Raw genomic sequence first — 20,784 nt, 5'->3', positions numbered from 1 at the left:
ACCTACAGGAAGGCTTCTATTATGGTACTGAAAGATCTCACAGATCAACAGGAAAACCCATCCCAGGTACATCTCTAAGCTCTATTATGGTAAAATGTCTTTGTTTTTTAGATGAATACATGGTATAAAAACTGCCACTTAAAGTGGATCGCCATACCAGAAGATATGACAATGATTATGAATCCAAAACATTATAAAAGGAAACAGTCTGGCTCCTAAAAGCATTAAAACAAAACAATATTAAAGCTCATTTGTTGTAGCCTACAAGGCTAGAAATCATTCATTCCTCTGGAGAAAAAAATGATAACATTTTGGAAGAAGCTAGAAACTTTATAAAGAACAATGATTAAATTTCTTTCCAAAAAGACATGGACAGTTCCACTACTACTACAAAGAAAACTTAAGAGAAAAATAACTGAAGTGAAGCAAACATCAAGAAACAGCAAGTCCTTCCTGTACCTGCAACAAAATACTTCATTATCTTATATAAACGTTGTTATATTGAACTAATAACCCACCAACAGCAAAACCAAAGCAGATAAGCAACCCAAACGGATTCGGAACTAGCGTGTAACAAAAATAGTAATAAAAAATCAAGTCCAAACACATACACGCTGTCCCTCTGGCAATAAAACGTCAGGTTCCAATAAATCCAAGCTAAATCAAGATGTAAAAGACGAAAAAATCTTGGATATTCGATCAAATTCAGCAATTTTATTTAAAAGACAAACAAGTGAGCGCTTTCGCCAATAGGCTTCATCAGACTTATAAAACATATTTACTTTATCTCCTTTTAAAAAGTGTCTCATATCATCTGATTGGTCACATTACAGCCAATAGGCTAAAATTCCAGATTTATATAGCTCAATTCATAAAGGCGTATTACTACTAAATCTTCCTTTACAAATAAAAACAAATATTTACATACAGCAAGTGTTTAACAACTAAAACATCCCCTCCATCTAGAACAAATTCAAACTAGATATTATAAGCAATAATAAAATATTAAAATATTCAGCTTATATAAATGTTTGCTACTAATGTCGTGGTCAATGACTTATCATTAAAAATGCATCAACTATTAAATATTAGCAAAACTAAGTAAGAACTAATTGACATTACTTAATCTTGCGCATGTTGACTAATGTTATAAACATCAAATTAGTAATTCATGATTCCATGCGACATAAAAACAAAAATGATAAAAATATCCATGTAAAAGAGACATATAATATATTATGTAATATAAAAACATTGGATCAGAAAACTAAACGCACATACCATCCTATCCATGAACAATGAATGAGAGAGATCAGGTCAAATAGCATAAATCTAAGCAGGAAAAGTAAGAGTACACTACCCCATTTATTTAAATATCCTTCGACTCTTTAAAAAAGGTTTGATTTGCACTTTATCATTCAAACCCGGTGGAATATCAGACCGCAGTCTGATAATCCACCTCGTCTCACATTCTAAGGTTCTATTGGTGAGATCTCCTCCCCTAATACCTTGTATCAGCTTCTGTATAATAAAGAAAGAAAACGTATGTTCAGTCCCATTCTCCCTATGATGTTTGGATAAAGCATTCGTATCAGAATCTATCCTCACATGATAGTTGTGCTCCCTAATGCGTTCCCTAAACATACGATTGGTCTTCCCAACGTAATATGATGGACATGCCCTACATAAAGCCATATATACTACATTCCTGGTCTCACAATTACTATTAGTGTTAAATGAATATATTCGTCTAGAAAGTGGGTGCACAAAATCCATATTAGTGTTAATGGATCCACATTGGTTGCATCTACCACAAGGTACAGTGTTTACCCTAGTGTCAATATTCAACGTTCTTTTAGAAGCATATTTTGGTTTACATAGAATCCTCTTTAGATTAGGGAGATTTCTATATGTCAATTTCGGCTTAGGGCCCACAACATTGCATACTTCCCTATCCGAGAGGAGTATATCCCAGTGCTTATTCAGAACACTAACTAAGTCCATACTATTTTTACTATATGATATAGTTGCTTGAACTGTATTAACAGGTATTTTCTTACTATCCAATTCTTTTTGTTGATCCATGAAATAAGGTCTAGCTCTGCTAGATCTCATAGCTTCAACCTCCGCCATAGTCTTATTGATTTTACTTTCACTATAACCTCTCTCTAAAAACCTCTCTTTGAGATTCGCAAATTCTAATTTACAACCCTCATCCTTGGGATTCAGACGCGACGCTCTCATAAATTGCCCTTTGAGTACGTTGTTAAATACATACGTAGGGTGCATACTTCGCCTGTGGAGAAGGTTGTTTCTATGACATCCCTTCCTATGTACAGAAGTATTCAACAATCCATTGCCCATCCTACAAATCTCAACATCTAAGAATGAGATGTTAATCAAAGAATAATTTAAGGTGAATCTTAAAAACGTGGTGGTTGTATCCAGGTAGCAGACGAAACTCTCAAGTGATTCAACATCACCAGTCCACACAAAAAAGAGATCGTCGACAAACCTACGATACATCACCACAAATTTCTTAAACAGTTCACATTCACATAAATATTTATCTTCCCAAGTAGCCATAACGAGATTGGCGTAGCTATTCGCACAAGGCGTGCCCATAGCTACGCCATCTCTCTGAAGGAACAAATCATTCTCAAATAAAAAGATGTTATTAGTGAGAATGGTTTCCAAGAATAAAGTTATTAAATCCACCTTTTTATCTGTGAACTTTGAATATTTGCCTAGATATTCAGAGATATATGTGATACCAACTTCATTCGGAATCACTGTGAATAGACTCACTACATCGAGAGTCACTAACAGAAATGGTTGATCTAGCCTCAAGTCCTTGGTATGACTATATAAGTCTAACAAGAATTGTCTGCTGTCTTTCAATATCTTAGCATTTTCCTCAACTATAGGTCTCAGAAGATTGTCAATATAAACTGAAAGAGGTTCCGTGGCCCACCCCTGCCCTGCCACAATCGGCCTCATGGGTGGGTCAGTCAAAGATTTATGCACTTTAGGCAGTCCTTGGACTATAGGTATAACAGGATTCTCAACCTTAAAGAAGTCATACAGTTCTTTAGTTATATCTAACGATAGTAAAAGGTCATCGAGTGTAAAATATATATTAAAGACCTTGTCTGTTACTATATGTAAGTCTATTTTAAGGTAAGCTTTATCATCATCTAACAGACGTCGCATTCTATCATTGTAATCTGTCACATCCATTAGGACTATCGGCCCACCCTTATCGGCTGGTCTGATCACAAGTGATTCATCATCTCTAAGATCATACAGTGCTTTTCTCTGTAGATAGTTTAAAGTGTTATGATGTTTCCTAATCCCTTTGTTTTGATAGTATTCATACAAATCATTCTCCACCATGTTACTGAATACCTCTAGGGTTGGGTGCAACTGTGGCACATAGGTACTATTAGCCCTGAATTTTCTAGGCCCCATCTCTTGTCTATTAGCACCATAGTCCAAAGCTAATTGAACCTTCCTAGTAAAAAATTTTGTATCAACAACTATATCCACTAAATCAGTATTTCTAGTTGGAATAAAATTCAACCCTCTATTGAGGACGTATTCTTCATGTTGACTTAAAGTTCTACTTGATAAATTCATAACTAATGTGTTGATCTCTCCCACATTTTCTTTATGGTAGGGCCTTGCTGCTCTTCCCAGGAATACTTCCTCTTTTGTCTTCCCCTGCTGTTGGACCGTTTCCTCCCCAAAAAACGATCCTGTGCTATTGGGAAAGGAATATTATTTTTATTTATATTTGCTATAGAGAGATTATTAGAATTACTATAATCTTTGGGCCTTACAACCAAAGCTGTGGTTGATGACTTAATATTAAAAGATGATGCCTTCTCCGACTGTGATACTCCTGTTACATGCAGTTCCCCCACTACCTGTGTGTCTTTAGGGCCATCCATATTTTCCATCTGTGGTTGATTAACATGTGTTGTCTCCTGAGGACTCATATTTAAATCCACAGTCTGGGAACCAGTCACTATGTTCAGATTAGCACTGTTAGAGTCTAGATCTAAATTACCAACTTGCGCTTGTTCTGAATTACCCTTAGCTTTATCAGGTAAATTCGATTTCGCTATACCCAAATGCCTATTGTTTCCTAAGCCCTGTTGTAAATAGTGTTTATTGCTCTCATCCGAACTACGCTGCTGAACGCGTGCGTTCTGAAAGCCCTGTACGTTATTCTGATTCTCCCTCGGCCACATAAAAACCTGATTACTATGAAAGTCACGCATATCCCTTGTAATTTTGTGCTTTTTCTGATCCAATAAACGTTTTTCTAGGAGGGTAATGTCATCTAATATTTTACCAAGTTTCAAAGCATATACATTTTCATGATACTTTCTTTTAAAACCATCAAATAAGTCATTTACAAGAAGTCTTAATCTAGTCTCCTCTGGCGTATGATAATCTATTAGCAACTTCATATAGTTGTAGCTTAGCTCAAGGTTGAGCTGTTGCCAACGATATAATAAATCAGGAAACTGATTTCCCGACGTGGGCATTTTTAAAACTCTAAGCCCACGCGGTACAATTCTTCTATCCAAACACGCTTCAAAATATTGTCTCTGTACCTGTAAGCGTTTCAATTTAACAAATGTAGTTTCAAAGTCTTGTAAGTCTTTTAATGCGTTAACATCATAGTCCGTCTTGTTGGTATCCCTCGCTCCATCAATATTCGGAATGAACTCCAAAAGCTGGTTATTCCCTCCGGTCACACAAGCCTGAAACTGGTCAGAAAACTTGTTAGTTTCCACCAAAATAGGCGGAACATACGGTAACTCAATATTGTCATTATTCTGTGGATCCACGTTCGCCATTCCCCTCGGGTGCCGCTCCGACAGTATAATCAACAGATAAACAGCAAAACCAAAGCAGATAAGCAACCCAAACGGATTCGGAACTAGCGTGTAACAAAAATAGTAATAAAAAATCAAGTCCAAACACATACACGCTGTCCCTCTGGCAATAAAACGTCAGGTTCCAATAAATCCAAGCTAAATCAAGATGTAAAAGACGAAAAAATCTTGGATATTCGATCAAATTCAGCAATTTTATTTAAAAGACAAACAAGTGAGCGCTTTCGCCAATAGGCTTCATCAGACTTATAAAACATATTTACTTTATCTCCTTTTAAAAGTGTCTCATATCATCTGATTGGTCACATTACAGCCAATAGGCTAAAATTCCAGATTTAAATAGCTCAATTCATAAAGGCGTATTACTACTAAATCTTCCTTTACAAATAAAAACAAATATTTACATACAGCAAGTGTTTAACAACTAAAACATCCCCTCCATCTAGAACAAATTCAAACTAGATATTATAAGCAATAATAAAATATTAAAATATTCAGCTTATATAAATGTTTGCTACTAATGTCGTGGTCAATGACTTATCATTAAAAATGCATCAACTATTAAATATTAGCAAAACTAAGTAAGAACTAATTGACATTACTAATTACTAATGACATTACTTATTAATAACCCACCAAATCCATGCATCCATCCACAACCCAACCTGCCAAATATTGTTTCTGAAATATGTTTACAGGATATGAGATACACTCATAGATAAAACATCTATTATTTTAGATTTTCTATATATTTTCTTTGAAGGAGTGAAGTGCATAGATTTTGAATCTATTCAGCTTTAACATTTTCATGAGGTAAGATTTTATCATAATTCACCAAAAAATCTCATAGCATTCTTTATTTTATCTTAATGGTATTAGCTCTTATTCTAAATATGTTATACATCAAATTGAGTTATTTAACAACTCGTTTATAAAAACTTTCAAAAGAATACTCATTAACCTAGTGAGTGTTCCATCTCATTTCCTTCTTGTTTTGCAAATTAATGTTTTAGTCATGAACACTGTTATTGTCCTGTAAGAAGTCAAGTTGAGTATGTAAAATGCTAGCTCTTGAACACTAATGAACTAATTCAACATTTCATATATGAGTATTCTCCCACTCAAATTTTCATTTAAATAAATGTGTGAATTAAAGCAGCAACAACATACTCACAACCCAGTCACAAAGCATTGTACAGAAAATTTTGAAGACTTGTTCTCACTCAATTACTGAAGCCAATGTCACCCAATGGGTTGCTAAATGGCTTACTGATAGAACCCACACTGTAAAAGTAGCCGACTCCAAATCCAGCTCCAGACAAGTGACAAGTGGAGTACCTCAGGGTTCAGTCCTGGGGCCGCTCTTGTTTGGCATCTACTTCTATGAAGTACAGGTCAACACTAAGGGACTCTGGCTAACAAAGTTTGCAGATGACTGCAAACTGGGAGCCATTATTGAATCCCCAAATGATGTGGATACTCTACAAAAGGGCCTTACAGAAACAGATGCTTGGTGCCAGAGCCATGGGCTCAAGCTCAATGCCAAGAAATGTATTGTTATACCCTTTGGGAAAAAACATGTATCCATGAATTACCATATAGGTGGCAGTACACTAAACACAGAAAGTGTGATAAGAGACTTAGGGACACAGGTGGACAGTGGTCTCACCTTCGATAACCACATCGCCACAACAGTCAGGAAATCCTTCTATGTGGCACACCTCATCACGAAGGGCTTTTCATCCAGAAAAAAGGAGGTCATTGTCCCACTATACTCATCCCTCATTAGACCCATTATAGAATACAACACCCCATTTGGTATGTACCTCTCAAGACATCTGCAACAACTGGAAAGGCCTCAGAAATACCTCACTAAAAGAATCACAGGCCTAAAGCAGATGCCCTATGCTGACCGCCTTAAACTCCAGCTATACTCTGTCGCATATCGTCTACTCAGAGGCGATCTCTGCTTAACATACAAGGCCATGTCAAACCCAGAGCTGTTGGACATGCTACACTTAAAGAAATCCCAATCCCTCAGAGCTACACGCTTCAGGGATCTAAACCTTGTCATCACAATAAACAAAACATGCTGGAGGGATAGGTTCCTGACCCAGAGACTCCCCAGACTCTGGAATAGATTGCCCATACATGTCAAGCAGAGTGCCTCTTTGGACCTCTTCAAGAGGAACCTTGACGACTGGATGGGAGAAAGGAAATTCACCCCAGGGATCACGTCAGTCATCCTGCTAGACAGGGGTCCAGGAAAGTAAATAATGTGGGAAGAAATAGCCAGGGAATTGTTATGGCTAGGCTTGTATAGGCCCTAGGGCTGATAGCCTAGTACCAACCTATGAACCTATGAACCTATGAATGACTGCCCATTTTTTCTCTCTCTGTTTACTCAGAATAAGTGCTAAGTCGATTATTAGTGATAAATGATTTATAAAATGAATTCAAAGCTGAACTATTAATGTTCTCTCTTCCTCAAAATGAACTAATTATTATTACAATTCTTTCAGGTTTTGAAGTAGAGTCATGTATATAAAAAAATAAAGAAAAATAAACAAAACAGCATTATATAGCATACTGAGGCATGGACGTAGAATTGTGCTGATTGACACACCAGCGCTACAAAAATATTTATAAAAATAACATCATAACATATGTGTATTAAAATAATAGTAACATAGTGCTGACAAACTGTATACTTTGAGCCAGATATAAACAGCAAAAGTACTTAGGTTCAACTATAAAAATAACATCTAGAAAACAGATGCCTTAAAGTAAACAATTATACATGTATGATACTCAAATACAGTCATTAAATGATAACTTTTTTTAATGGACGGGAAGAGATGAGAGGAGGAAAGAAAATTTGTTCACTACTACTTTTGTCTGAGAGAGTAAAACTAATAGGAAGATGATAATGTTTAGTATAAGTGAATGCTTAAACTGCTGAAATAACATGCAAACTGTGTGTGTGTGTGTGTGTGTGTGTGCGCATGTGCGTGTGTGTGTGTGTGCGTTTTGTGTGTCTGGGCACTGTGGGGAAAAGAGGGGAAATGTGCTATAAGCAAATAATTTTCCATTAAAACACACAAAGTTACTTGGTTCATAGATTGAGGAATGGTAGAATGGGAGGGGGAGGAGGAAAATCAGAATGATTTTAACCAACATGTTTTCTAATTAACCATGCATAAATGTAAATATTCACTTTGTTATATAATTGTAACATGCAGATGTTTATATTCATACTCATAATAATAAGACTGTTCATGTAAATAACATTATACCTGGATAAGTGTACAAACTGTTCCACTTGTGAATAGATAGATATATAAATAGATATCCTTTCCACTGCTCTCTCTCTCTCTCTCTCTCTCTCTCTCTCACTCCTTTTTCCATGTTTGTATACACCCTGCCATCAGATTTAGAAACCAGAATAGCAAATAAACTTAATTATACTAGAAAAAAAGGAACTGAGAGGGTGGTAAAGAAATGAATAAAGATTAAAATGAATGATTCACAAATTAATATAGTGAAAAGGAAAATATACAGTCAAATACAGATAGGTTATCAGTTAGAAAGGCTATTTCTCACCTTTTAATTCAGTTTATTTACAAATACTCAAGCATCATTACAGACTTGACTTTTCATCTATCCCCAGTGTAAATAACTGACATGTTATTAATAAATGAGATATGAAAGGATGAATTTAAACTAACCCCCGGATTTACTAATCTTCCGTGCAGGACTAGTGTAGTCCTGCACGGAAGCGGCCGCTTAGGAGCAAGATGGCAGCACACCATGCATATCAATGAAGGTGCGCTGCCCGACCTGCTAGGCATACATGGAGCGTGTACAAGTGCAAGGGGCAGGTCTGAGAGCAGAGCACTCAGAAGAAACACGCCCCTGCAAAGTAGAACAGCAAAAAGTGGAAATAAATTAGCAAGGCCGCTCATAGGTGTCCGCATATCCCCACCAACAGTCTCCCATGCGTACAACAGCAACAAGACATAAAGATGAAAAGAAGAAACCCTGTATTGTTGTCTAAAGCTGTGAGTACAGCTAACTGTAGGCACGCGGGTGTGCCCATTGCTCAGCCACGCTGAAAGCAGCCCAAAAGGCTGAAGAGGATAACAAGGACAATATATGCAAATGAAGCATGTCAGAAATAGTGTAGTGGGCAGAGCGTTCGCTTAACGAGCAGGCATTCCCAGTTCGATTCCTAGTGCAGTACAGTCTATTTTACATGGCAAAGCATGGTATAAGCAATATCTGTAACGCAAAACCCACTAAAAACATAATTTTTATGAACAGGAGTACTGCAGGAAATGCACGTGTGAAGAGTCAGTATCATAATGAATACGCCAGTAGTAAGCAGGCGTAAGCACAGATAAGCAGTAGTAAGCATATGTAAGCACTAGTAAGTATGTGCAAGTGGTTTGCGCGGGGTTAAGCACTGCCAACACAGATTAAGCAAAGGAGACGCTAACTGGGTGTAAGATACTGTGACCGGAAGTCAGCAGTGCTTACCTCTGCGCAAACCCGCTTACAACCGCTTAAAAGTACCTTAAGCACGCCATAACCAATGGTCGGTGTTCTGCCCAGCAACAAACAAACAGCTTCTGCAAGGTCGGAACCCAGGACCATGCACACCATATACAAAATGATTTACCACTAAGCCATGCCAGATATGCAGAAATCGTATGTTGTCAGAAACATAACCCCCAACCCAGTCATGCAACAGTACAGATAATGTATACCTACAGCTAGATGGGCGTGTGTGTGCAAATATATCACTAGCTAAATGGATACAACATATCTATAGATGTAGTCACATATATATACATATATATATAAATATCCAGAGATATTTATATATATATATATATATATATATATATATATATATATATATATATATATACACACACAAATATATGAACAGATATACATGCAAATGCCGAAACTACACATACATATGTCAACATCTATATGTCCACATATACACATCAAGTGACATATATGTACACAGATATATGTCTCCATAAGTATATATGGACATAAGTTAGAAATATGTAAGCAAATATATATACCCACAGAGGTATATATGGCCAGACATCTGTAGATACCAATGGTAGATGAACAGAAACATATATGTCCACATGCACCATTAATGGGCCTGAGCAGCCCCAAACAATATACGTCATGTACTAATTTGCATACCCCCACCCAGCCAAACACGTCCACCCTGCAATACACTACCAAGCTCATTGTATTGTACATCTGTCATTGAACTAGGGAATTAAATTAGCCCTCTCTTATGTTTCACATATTGACATCACATACCCCTCTCTCCCACCCACTAGGCGGGCCGAGCAGTACAGGCCTATCCAACCCAAGTCATCCCCAACCCATACATGAATAACCCACAGTTCTGCTTCCCCCCACCCACAGCACACACGCAGCCACCATTCCTACCCTGGTTACCAGCCCATAGCTACCATACCACCACACACTGCACCCCCCACCCCCCTCAGGACCCATCCCGTATGATGTCCCGACCCAAGTATCCTAGGTGTGGCACACGCCGTAGTCCATGCACATAGCCAGGGGTACTTCTGTAACCCTGGGTATAGACGAAGGTTGAATACCCAATGTTTGGGTTGTCCTGCATGGGACGAATGTATTCCTGGTATTAACAATAGATTTCATGTGTGAATCTATGTACACTATTGGAGTTAGTTGTAGGCATCGCAAAGCATATGTGGCTCACAAGCTTGGCTGGTATGCACACAAAACACAGTATCCAGCAATACCAGTCAATATGTAGCTAAATATGTAGGGGTATGTGTGTTTGTATATATACCCATAACTAAATAGATATATACCACTCCCTCTCTGTAGTACAAATGTATACATACATACAGACATATATATAAATACCCACATATAGAGCAGACACCCATACATCCACATGTCGTTAGATATATATATATATATATATATATATATATATATATATGTATGTATATATATATATATATATATATATATATATATATATATATACATATATATATACATATATATATATATATATATATATATATATATATATATATATATATATACATATACATATATATACATCAATATATATATATATATATATATATATATATATATATATATATGTGTGTGTGTGTGTAGATATACACAGATATATAGCTATGACATGATACAGCACTTAAGAATGACATATGTTCACAGGCCATGCCAATGGAGGTGAGGGGCCCAATCAACAAACGTGTAACATGTAGCATTAACCCCCCCCCCCCAGCTAGACAGGGGAAACATAACAAACACACAAACAATGCAAACAATTCACTGCTCCCCAGACCACAGGTAGGATAAAACCGGGGCAGACACAGTGGACCCGAGAAGTCTAATCTTGGAACAGAGACAGGAGGGTCCCTTGTGGGACACCCCAAAAATTGTCTTGTTATAGGAGGACGCCTGTGTGATGACCTTTCAAGGTGGGGCGTGTATGTACCCAGACTACAAGGGTGGGAAAGCCTGATGACCCATGGGTCGAGACAACGTACGAGATGGGTTCCGTGAAGTGGAGAGTGGGCAGTGTGTAGTGGTGTGTTTAGACCCGACCTGCATCCAGAGTAAGGATGACTGCTGTAGAGGAGGTGCGTGTCGGGGAACTATGGGTATGTAATTATGGGTCTAGGCGTGCAGGTGTTTGCTTGAGTGGTTCTAATCGGACCACCCCAGGGATGTAAGCAATAGTGTTCACTGGGCAGAGCCACCACCCAATGAGCAGCCACTCCCGCTACGAGTCCCACTGTAGCACAGTCTATTTTACATGGTAAAGTATGGTATAACCAGATGTATTGTGGGAAATCCCACTAAATTACACCAAAGAACACATGGTCGCAACAACCCACTGTAGGCATGTAAGCCGAATTACTTGGCATTACAAGGTATTATTGTTGTCCCCACCCCCAGTCAGGGGTGTGAGTGTCCAAACCTACCTCCAAATGCAGTGTATATACACAGCTGTTGCTAGAGAAGAAACGGCCACCTGTGGACCTTCCCGCCAGCCTACCTGCACATCCCTGGATATTTCCCCTACTATCTGCACCTCTGTGTGCCCCATTAACACCACTTACCTATCGACCCCTGTTTCATTACTATTACTGCTCACAGTCACAGGTAGGTGTCACCCTGTTCCCCAACTATATTGGCAGAATCTGGAACCCTCTACCCACGTGTATTACCTCAGCTGTCCCACATAACACATGTAAATAACACATGAATGAACACCTCAAGCACACTTGGAGCAGCACATGCTCACCACCTGGCGAATCCCCCCAACTAACACTTCATACCCCCTACACCAACTAGTGAAACAGACACCTCCTGTCCTGTCCGCATACAAATCCCAACATTCTGCATACCTTCCCTATTGCTCCACCACCAATCATTCCAGTGGCCTATTATACAGTTACAATGTCCCTCCCTCTACCAACCTACCTACTCCTTCACTATTCACTTTTTTCTCTAGCACACAGGTATGGCATAACTAAATCTAACCTGTATACCTGAGTGTAACCTATCCAGAACTGTTAAACTGGAATCTCAGTTCACCTTAAACTGACCTATGTCAACAGTCATACATGGCAGGTAAACCTGACCTAAGCATGTATAATACCAACATGTTAATGTGAACTAAGCATGAAGAATGTGGTACATAGTTATGTTAAGTCTGTTACTCTCTATGAATGTGTACACCTCAGTACTACGTGTAATGTGTAGCTGGGGATTACTGTGGAGCTTCACTCCCCAGGCCACTACTGACAATGGAGAAGTATCCAGTCGGATTGTCCCAGACAACAAATGTGAACCAAATACATGAAGTAGCACGGGGGTATGCTGCAGCAAACGGGATTACGCTTGTTTGGCTGACAGTAAGCAATGCCCACACTGGTTAAGCAATGTGGAGGCCAACCCATTGTAAGACACTGTAACCGGAGGTCAGCAGATCTGCCTCACACACACCAGGGCATACCTGCCTACACTTCCTCTACAGTGCTTTAGGCCCTCTGTAGCCAAAAGATCTCATCGTGCCCATTAACAAAGTAATCTGCACTCCCGGGTTCCAAACCCCCCCACCCTGCACACAACAGTCTAAGTGAATTACCACTAAGGCATGGCAGATACACATTCAGCTGCTATCACAAACATATCATCCAGCACGGTTATTCAACAGTATAGGAAATGTATGTAGGTATGTAGATTAATACCAGCAAACATGTGCACATCGCTCAATCACATTATTCTGAGCAGTCTATGTGTATCAATGAACTGTGCCTGCCCAAACATACTGTGAGAACAGCAGTTTTGCATAATACTGAAGAGAAGAATGAATAAGGGTGCATGCCATGGGGGCGTGTGGGCGTGCTTCATGCACAGAATGTCACACCTGGGGCATTGGTTCCATGGAAGCAGGAGATTAGGCTGGCCTGGTATGTGAGCAAACCTCTGCTTCCTGAACCCCTGGCAGGATGCTACCAGTGGGAGAAACAGTGTAGACTAGCAAAGTCTACCCGTGACACAACAACAGGTCCATCCTTGGCGGGATGAACCAAACCTTGCGGGTCACATAGGTGTTTCCACCAGTATCGTAGGAGGATCAAGGGAAGGCTCAAATGTACGTGGACTAAACGGATGAAGAGCCTGCTGAAGCTTGGGACAAGACAGTATAATGGAGGAGTACCGACACGTGCAGAGAGGGGAAATGTGTGTATGTATGGTATGGCTGGGCTAGCAACTGGGGAATAGATGGATGCTGTGTACACGGAGCTCGGGGGCCGGGGGAAGGAAACATGGGTATTAAAATATGGTAGAAATATGCAAATGAAGCAGAACAGCAATAGTTTAGTAGGTAGAGCATCCGACCAATGAGCAGGCATTCCTGGTTCGGGTCCCACTGTAGCACAGTCTATTTTACACTGCAAAGCACGTTATGAACAATATTTTTGTTGCAAGACCCATGAAATAGATGAAATATATGAACTGGAGTATTGCAAGATATGCACATGTGACGTATCAGTGTCAGATGGAATAAGGCACTAGTAGGCAGGTTTAAGCACAAATAAGCAGTAGTAAGCATATATAAGCACTAGTAAGCATGTTTAAGTTTGTTTGCGTGGGGGTAAGCATTACCTACACAGAATAAGCAAACTAGAAGCTAACTGAGTGTTAGAAACTGTAACCGGAGGTTAGCAGTGCTTAGCTCCATGAAAACTCACACACACCTGCTTACAACTGCTTTAATGTGCCATAATCACTCTGTACCCAATGGCCCATGTTCTGCCCAACAACAAAATAAACAGCTCCTGCAGGGCTAGAACCAAGGACCCTGCACACCATAGACAAAGGGATTTACCTCTAAGCCACAACAGATACAAATGAAGTAGATGTTGTCAGAAACATATCATCCAGTCCAGTCATGCAACAGCACAGAGAATGTATACCTACAGCTAGATGGACGTGTGTGTGCAAATATATTACTATCTAGACGGATACAACATATTTATAGTTGTAGTCACACACACACACACACACACACATATATATATATATATATATATATATATATATATATATAAAAGAAATATCCAGAGATATATACACACACACACATATATATATATATATATATATATAAACAAATATATGAACAAATATACATGCAAATGCCAACAACTACACATATATATGTCAACATCTGTATGTTCACATATACACAGCAAGTTACATGTATGTACGCAGATATATGTCTCTGTAGGTATATACGGACATAGTTAGAAATATGCCAGCAAATATATATACCCACAGAGGTATATACAGCCAGACATCTGTAGATAGCAATGGTAGATTAACAGACACATATATGTCCACATGCACGGTGAATGGGCTTGAGAGGCCCCAAACAATATACGTCACGTACGAATTGGCATACCCCCCGCCCAGCCAAACATGTCCGCCCTGCAATACACTACCAAGGTCATTGTATAGTACGTGTTTCATTGAAATAGGGATTTAAATTAGCCGACTGTAATGTTTCACATGTTGACATCACATCCCCCTCTCCCCCACCCACTAGGCGGGCCAAGCAGTACAGGCCCATCTAACCAAGGCCATCCCGACCCATACATTCATTACCCACAGTTCCAGTTCCCCCCATCCACTACACACATGCAGCCACCATCCCCATCCCGTATGTTTTCCTGACCCAAGTATCCTAGGTCTGGCACACGCTGTAGTACATGCACACAGCCATGGGTACCTTTGTAATTCTGTGTGTAGGTGATAGTTGAATACCCAATGATTGGGTTGTCCCACATGGGACGAATGTTACCCTGATACTAAGAATAGATTTCACGTGTGACTTAGATTACACTAACAGATTTAGTTGTAGGTATCGCAAAGCATACATGGCACACAAGGTTGGCAGTTATGCACACGAAACACAGTATCCAGCAATACAAGTCTACATTACAGGATATGTAGCCAAACATGTACAGGTATGTTTGTGTGTATATATACCCATAACTAAATATATATATATATATATATATATATACCTCTCCCTCTCTGTAGTACAAATGTATACATACTTAGAGTGTTTATATCACGTTATCGAAAGATGAAAATAGCAAACGCTATTTCATCTGCCCCAAAACATCTAAACATGAAAATATCAAACATTCAGAACAGGGAATTTTTTCCCATAGAAAAAATTTGCTGCTCTGAAACACATGCACACAACATAAGCACATCAAACAAACAGCAACCACACACATACACTTAAATTCCTACATCTAACGCTACACTAAACTAAACATACACTACTATCTACCCACATACCTTAACCCAAACCCTAACCCTAAGGTCCGTCACTATCGCACACTCACCTAACCTGCGCCCTAAGCCTAACTCACTTAAACTGCCTCTAACCCTAACGTACAAACAATCGCACACTTACCTGAACCCAACCAGTAACTTTTCCACCACAGCACTAAGAATAGCAAAGCCACAGAAATGGCCAACCGAATTATTTCCCAAGGAAAGAATTTGTTGTTCTGCAGCTTTGCTATTCTTAGCATTCGCTGAATAATGTTCGATATCAGAACATTCGAAGTTTTAATACTTCTATGTTCTGGTATAGACCCTACTTAGACATATATATAAATACCCACATATAGATATATACATATGCAGACACCCATACATGTATATATATATATATATATATATATATATATATATATATATATATATATATATGGATTCCAATTACAAGAACGAAAGTTTACAACTTCGAACTTGTAATAGGAAGCCTCACTTACGCAAAAGTTCACTTTAACGAACGTGAACTTCCGCGAAAGGGCACTTCACCGAAAGTACCGCAGCACAGTGGAGGACATCAAAAAACAAGCTATGTCCTTCACTATGGTACGATACTCACGGACCTTAGGGTTAGGGCACAGGTTAGGGTAAGGGGATAGTTAGTAAAGCTATCCCCTTAACCTGTTCTTCACTGCACTGCAATCGTCACGGACCTTAGGGTTAGGGCACAGGTCATGGTTAGGGGATAGCCTTATGGACTATCCTCTTACCATGACCCATGCCCTAACCCTAAGGACTGTGAGTACTGTACGGAAGTTCAGTACAACACCCATTTGTTGTACTGAACTTCGCGTAAATGCACTTTCGATTAAGTGCACTTTCGCTGCAGTGTGCATTCCATACACTATTTCGAAGTAGTGAACTTTCGATCTAGTGTATGGAATCCATATATATATATATATATATATATATATATATATGTATATATGCATGCGTGTGTGTGTGTGTGTGTGTGTGTGTGTGTGTGTGTGTAAATATACACATATATATATATAGCTAGGATATGATACAGCAGTTAAGAATTACATATGTTCACAGGGAGTGCCAATGGGGGTGAGGGGCCCAATCAACAAACGTGTAACACGTAGCATTAACCCCCCCCCCCAGCTAGACAGGTGAAACATACAAACACACAATAAAAGTAAACAAACCACTACTTCCCAGACTACAGGCAGGATACTACCAGTGGGAGAGACCCACCAAGTTTAATCTTGAAACAAAGATAAAAATGTCCATTGTGGGACAACCCAAAAATTCTGTGGATATTCGGGTTTCCAGGCATTACACAGATGTCCTACATCAGGGCACGCATGTTCCCAGACTACAAGCGTGGGGAAGACTGATGATCCATGGGGCGAGACAACATACGTGATTCGTCCCGAAAAGTGGGGAGTGGGCAGTGTGTACTAGTGTGGCCAGACCCGACCTGCACCCAGAGTAAGGAAGAGTGCCAAAGAGGAGGTGCGGGTGGGAAACTATGGGTATGTAATTATGGGCCTAGGCATGCAGGTGTTGGCTGGAGGGGTTCTATGTGGTCTGCCCCAGGGATGTAAGCAATAGTGTGCATTGGGCAGACCCGACACCTAACGAGCAGCCATGCCCGATACGAGTCCCAGAGCAGCAATGTCTAGTTTACAGGGCAAAGGGCGGAAAAACTAGATGTGTTATTGCAAACCCACTAAATGACACCAAAGAACACATGGTCGCAACACCCCACTGTAGGCATGTAAGCCAAACTAATTGGCATCACAAAGTATTATTACTGTCCTCACCCCCACCCAGGGGTGTGAGTGTCCAGACCAACCCCCAAATGCAGGGTATATACACAGCTGTCATTGTAGAAGAAATGGCCAGCTATGGGCTTTCCCATCAGCCATCCTGCACATCCCTGGACATGTCCCCTCCTATCATCCCCTCTGTGTGGCCCAATAACACCACTTACCTATCATCCACTGTTTCATTCCTAGTAATGTTCACAGTCACAAGTAGGTGAAACCCTCCACAAAACTATATTGGCAGAATCTGGAACCCCCAACCCAGGTGCATTACCACAGCTGTCCCAGACGACACATGTAAATAACACATGAAGGGAAAACTCATGCACACTTGGATCACCACTTGCGCACCACCTGGCAAAGTCCACCCCCCCAACTAACACTCCATACCCCTACACCAACTACTGACACTGATACCTCCTGTCCTGCCTCACATACATATCCCAACACCCTGCAAACCTGCACCATCAATTAGTCGAACGGCCTACTATACAGTTAAAATGCCCCCCCCACTCCACCTACCCACCTTCACCTTCACTATTCACATCTACTCTACAACACAGGTATGGCATGACTAAACCTAACCCGAATACCTGAGTGTAACCTATCCAGAACTGATAAACTGGAATCCCACTTCACCTTACACTGACTTTCGTGAACAGTCATACCTGACATGTACACCTGACTTAAGCATGTATAATACCGACATGTTCATGAACTAGAGCGGGAGTATGCATCAGCAAGTGGGAGTATGCCTGTTTGGGTGGCGGTAAGCAATTCCCAGACTGGTTAAGCAATATGGAAGCCAACCCAGTGTAAGACGCCGTAACCAGAGGTCAGCATATCTGAGCCTCTCGCACACCAGCACATACCTGCCTACACTTCCCCTGCAGTGCCTTAGGCATGCTGTAGCCCACAGCCCACTTTGTGGCCAGTAACAACATAATCAGCACTCCCAGGTTCCCAGCCCCCCCACCCTACACACTATAGTCCAAGTGAGTTACCACGAAGGCATGGCAGATATACAATCAGCTGCTGTTATCACAAACATATCATCCGGCACAGTCAGTCAACAGTATAGGAAATGTATGTAAGTATGTACATTAATACCAGCAAACATGTTCACAGTGCTCAATCACAGTATTTTGAGCAGTCTATGAGTATCAATGAGCAGTCCCTGTCCACACATACTGTGAGAACAGTAGTCTTGTATAATACTGAAGAGAGGAATGGAAAATGGGGCACACCGTGGGGGCGTGTTTCATCCACTGAAGTAGGAGATGAGACTGATCTGGTGTGTGAGCAAACCACTGCTTCTCAAGCCCCTGGCAGGATGCTACCAGTGGGAGAAACAGTGTAGACCAGCAAAGTCTACTCATCACACAACAACAGGTCAAGCCCTGGTGGGACGCACCAGACTTTGTGGGTCACAATGATGTTTCCACCAGTATCGGAGGAGGATCAAGGGAAGGCTCAAACATACATGGAGTAAACGGATGAAGAGCCTGCAGAAGATTGCATCGAGACAGTAAAATGGAGGAGTACTGAGACATGCAGAGAGGGAAATGTATGGAGGTGAGGTATGGCAGGGCTAGCAACTGGAGAATGGATGGATGCTGTGTATGTGGAGCTCGGGGGCTGAGGAAAGGGAGCATGGGTATGACATTAAGACAGAAATATGCAAATTAAGCAGAACTGCAATAATGTATTGGGCAGAGCATCTGCCTAATGCACATGCATTCCCGGTTTGAGTCCCACTGCAGCACATTCTATTTTCCATGCAAAATTGGTATATCAACATCATTTTGCTGTATAACCTACTAAATGACATTTACACTTGAACAGGTGTACTGCATTACACATAGACCCACTCACTATTCAAAGGGCATGAGACGACACACATGTATGTATACACAGACAACCTTTAGTGGTGTATTTTACAATAATGTATGTCATTATTTACAGCACATAGATCTGGACTTATTTAATCAGTGAGGAATGCAAGGCCCACACAGAAAAGTAGATGCAGACAGTGCAGATATATAACATACTATGCTGTCCAGGCCAAGCCCGTCAATTCATACAACTGTAGACAAAGTATTTGCCATCAAGATAGGTAACAATAAACAATAACAGATGTAGTTCAGCAGCCGCCAGTTGCACCCTGTAGTCAAGGCCTAGGGGGACATTTATTACATGTGATAATGTCTATGTGTCTGTCACATGTATGGACCCTGACCAACAAATGTCGTGGGAGTCCATGATATGACTGGGATGATAGCAGGAATGCTAGCAGTAAATAATGATAGGCCAGTACCGAACAACCCCTAACTGTATCACAACAGGACAAAGCCAGCCATATATGTGGAGGGCAGAGGCAGGAACACAGCCCTTAACCATATCACAGCAGGACAAAGCCAGCCATATATGTGGAGGACAAAGGCAGGAACACAGGGCCATACCCGTAATATTGCTGTTACACACCCAGCAAATTGCTGGTGTTACAGGATACGTTGCAGCATACCCTTATGCAGGAATAACACATCAGGAACAGAACTGGAAGTAGCCATGTACTGATAGCACGCAACCAACATTGCCAGGGATATATCTAGGGCAAGACCTGTGTGGTGCACAGGCAAAAGCAAACAGACAATCCACTGGGCATCATGTGGATAGGCCCACTGTTGAGAGCTATGCAGACAGACTGCATTCCATCCTAAACTACTATGTACATGCAAACACTGCAAGACCAGCAATATACAATGCACATAACAACACAACTCACTCTGTCTGTAGGTCTGGAACTTCTTAAGATTGTGTAGTTGCCCTGTGTCTGCAAGCCCTGCTGTAATAGGTACTGTAACTTGCCATCTGTAACACTGCTGCCCACATACAGGAAGGATGTCCTCCATACTGGAAAGGTGAAGGGACAACGCCCACATGAGTAAGCAATTTATAATACTGGGTTGCCATGACAAGTCTGCATGCAGTCAGCAATTGTTGCACACTGATAGGTGCAGAGCCCATCACTTGATCATGTGCATCACCTACAAAAGCCGTGCTGAAATCCATTGAAACCAACCCATTCGCTCTACTGGAGAGGG

The 20,784-nt window shown here is 40.4% G+C and overlaps 1 protein-coding gene across 1 annotated transcript in view; it reads right to left on the bottom strand.

The window, feature by feature from the left end:
• OTOGL (otogelin like) overlaps positions 1-20,784 on the bottom strand; it is a 3,472,886-nt gene that overhangs the window by 3,292,941 nt on the left and 159,161 nt on the right. The window lies entirely within an intron of this gene.

Source organism: Protopterus annectens, chromosome 11.part0 (assembly GCF_019279795.1).
Source record: "Protopterus annectens isolate FY-2018-M chromosome 11.part0, PAN1.0, whole genome shotgun sequence".
Classification (NCBI taxonomy): Eukaryota; Metazoa; Chordata; order Ceratodontiformes; family Protopteridae; genus Protopterus; species Protopterus annectens.
Note: the sequence above shows the minus strand (reverse complement) of the source record. Positions and strands in the feature narration are given on the sequence as shown.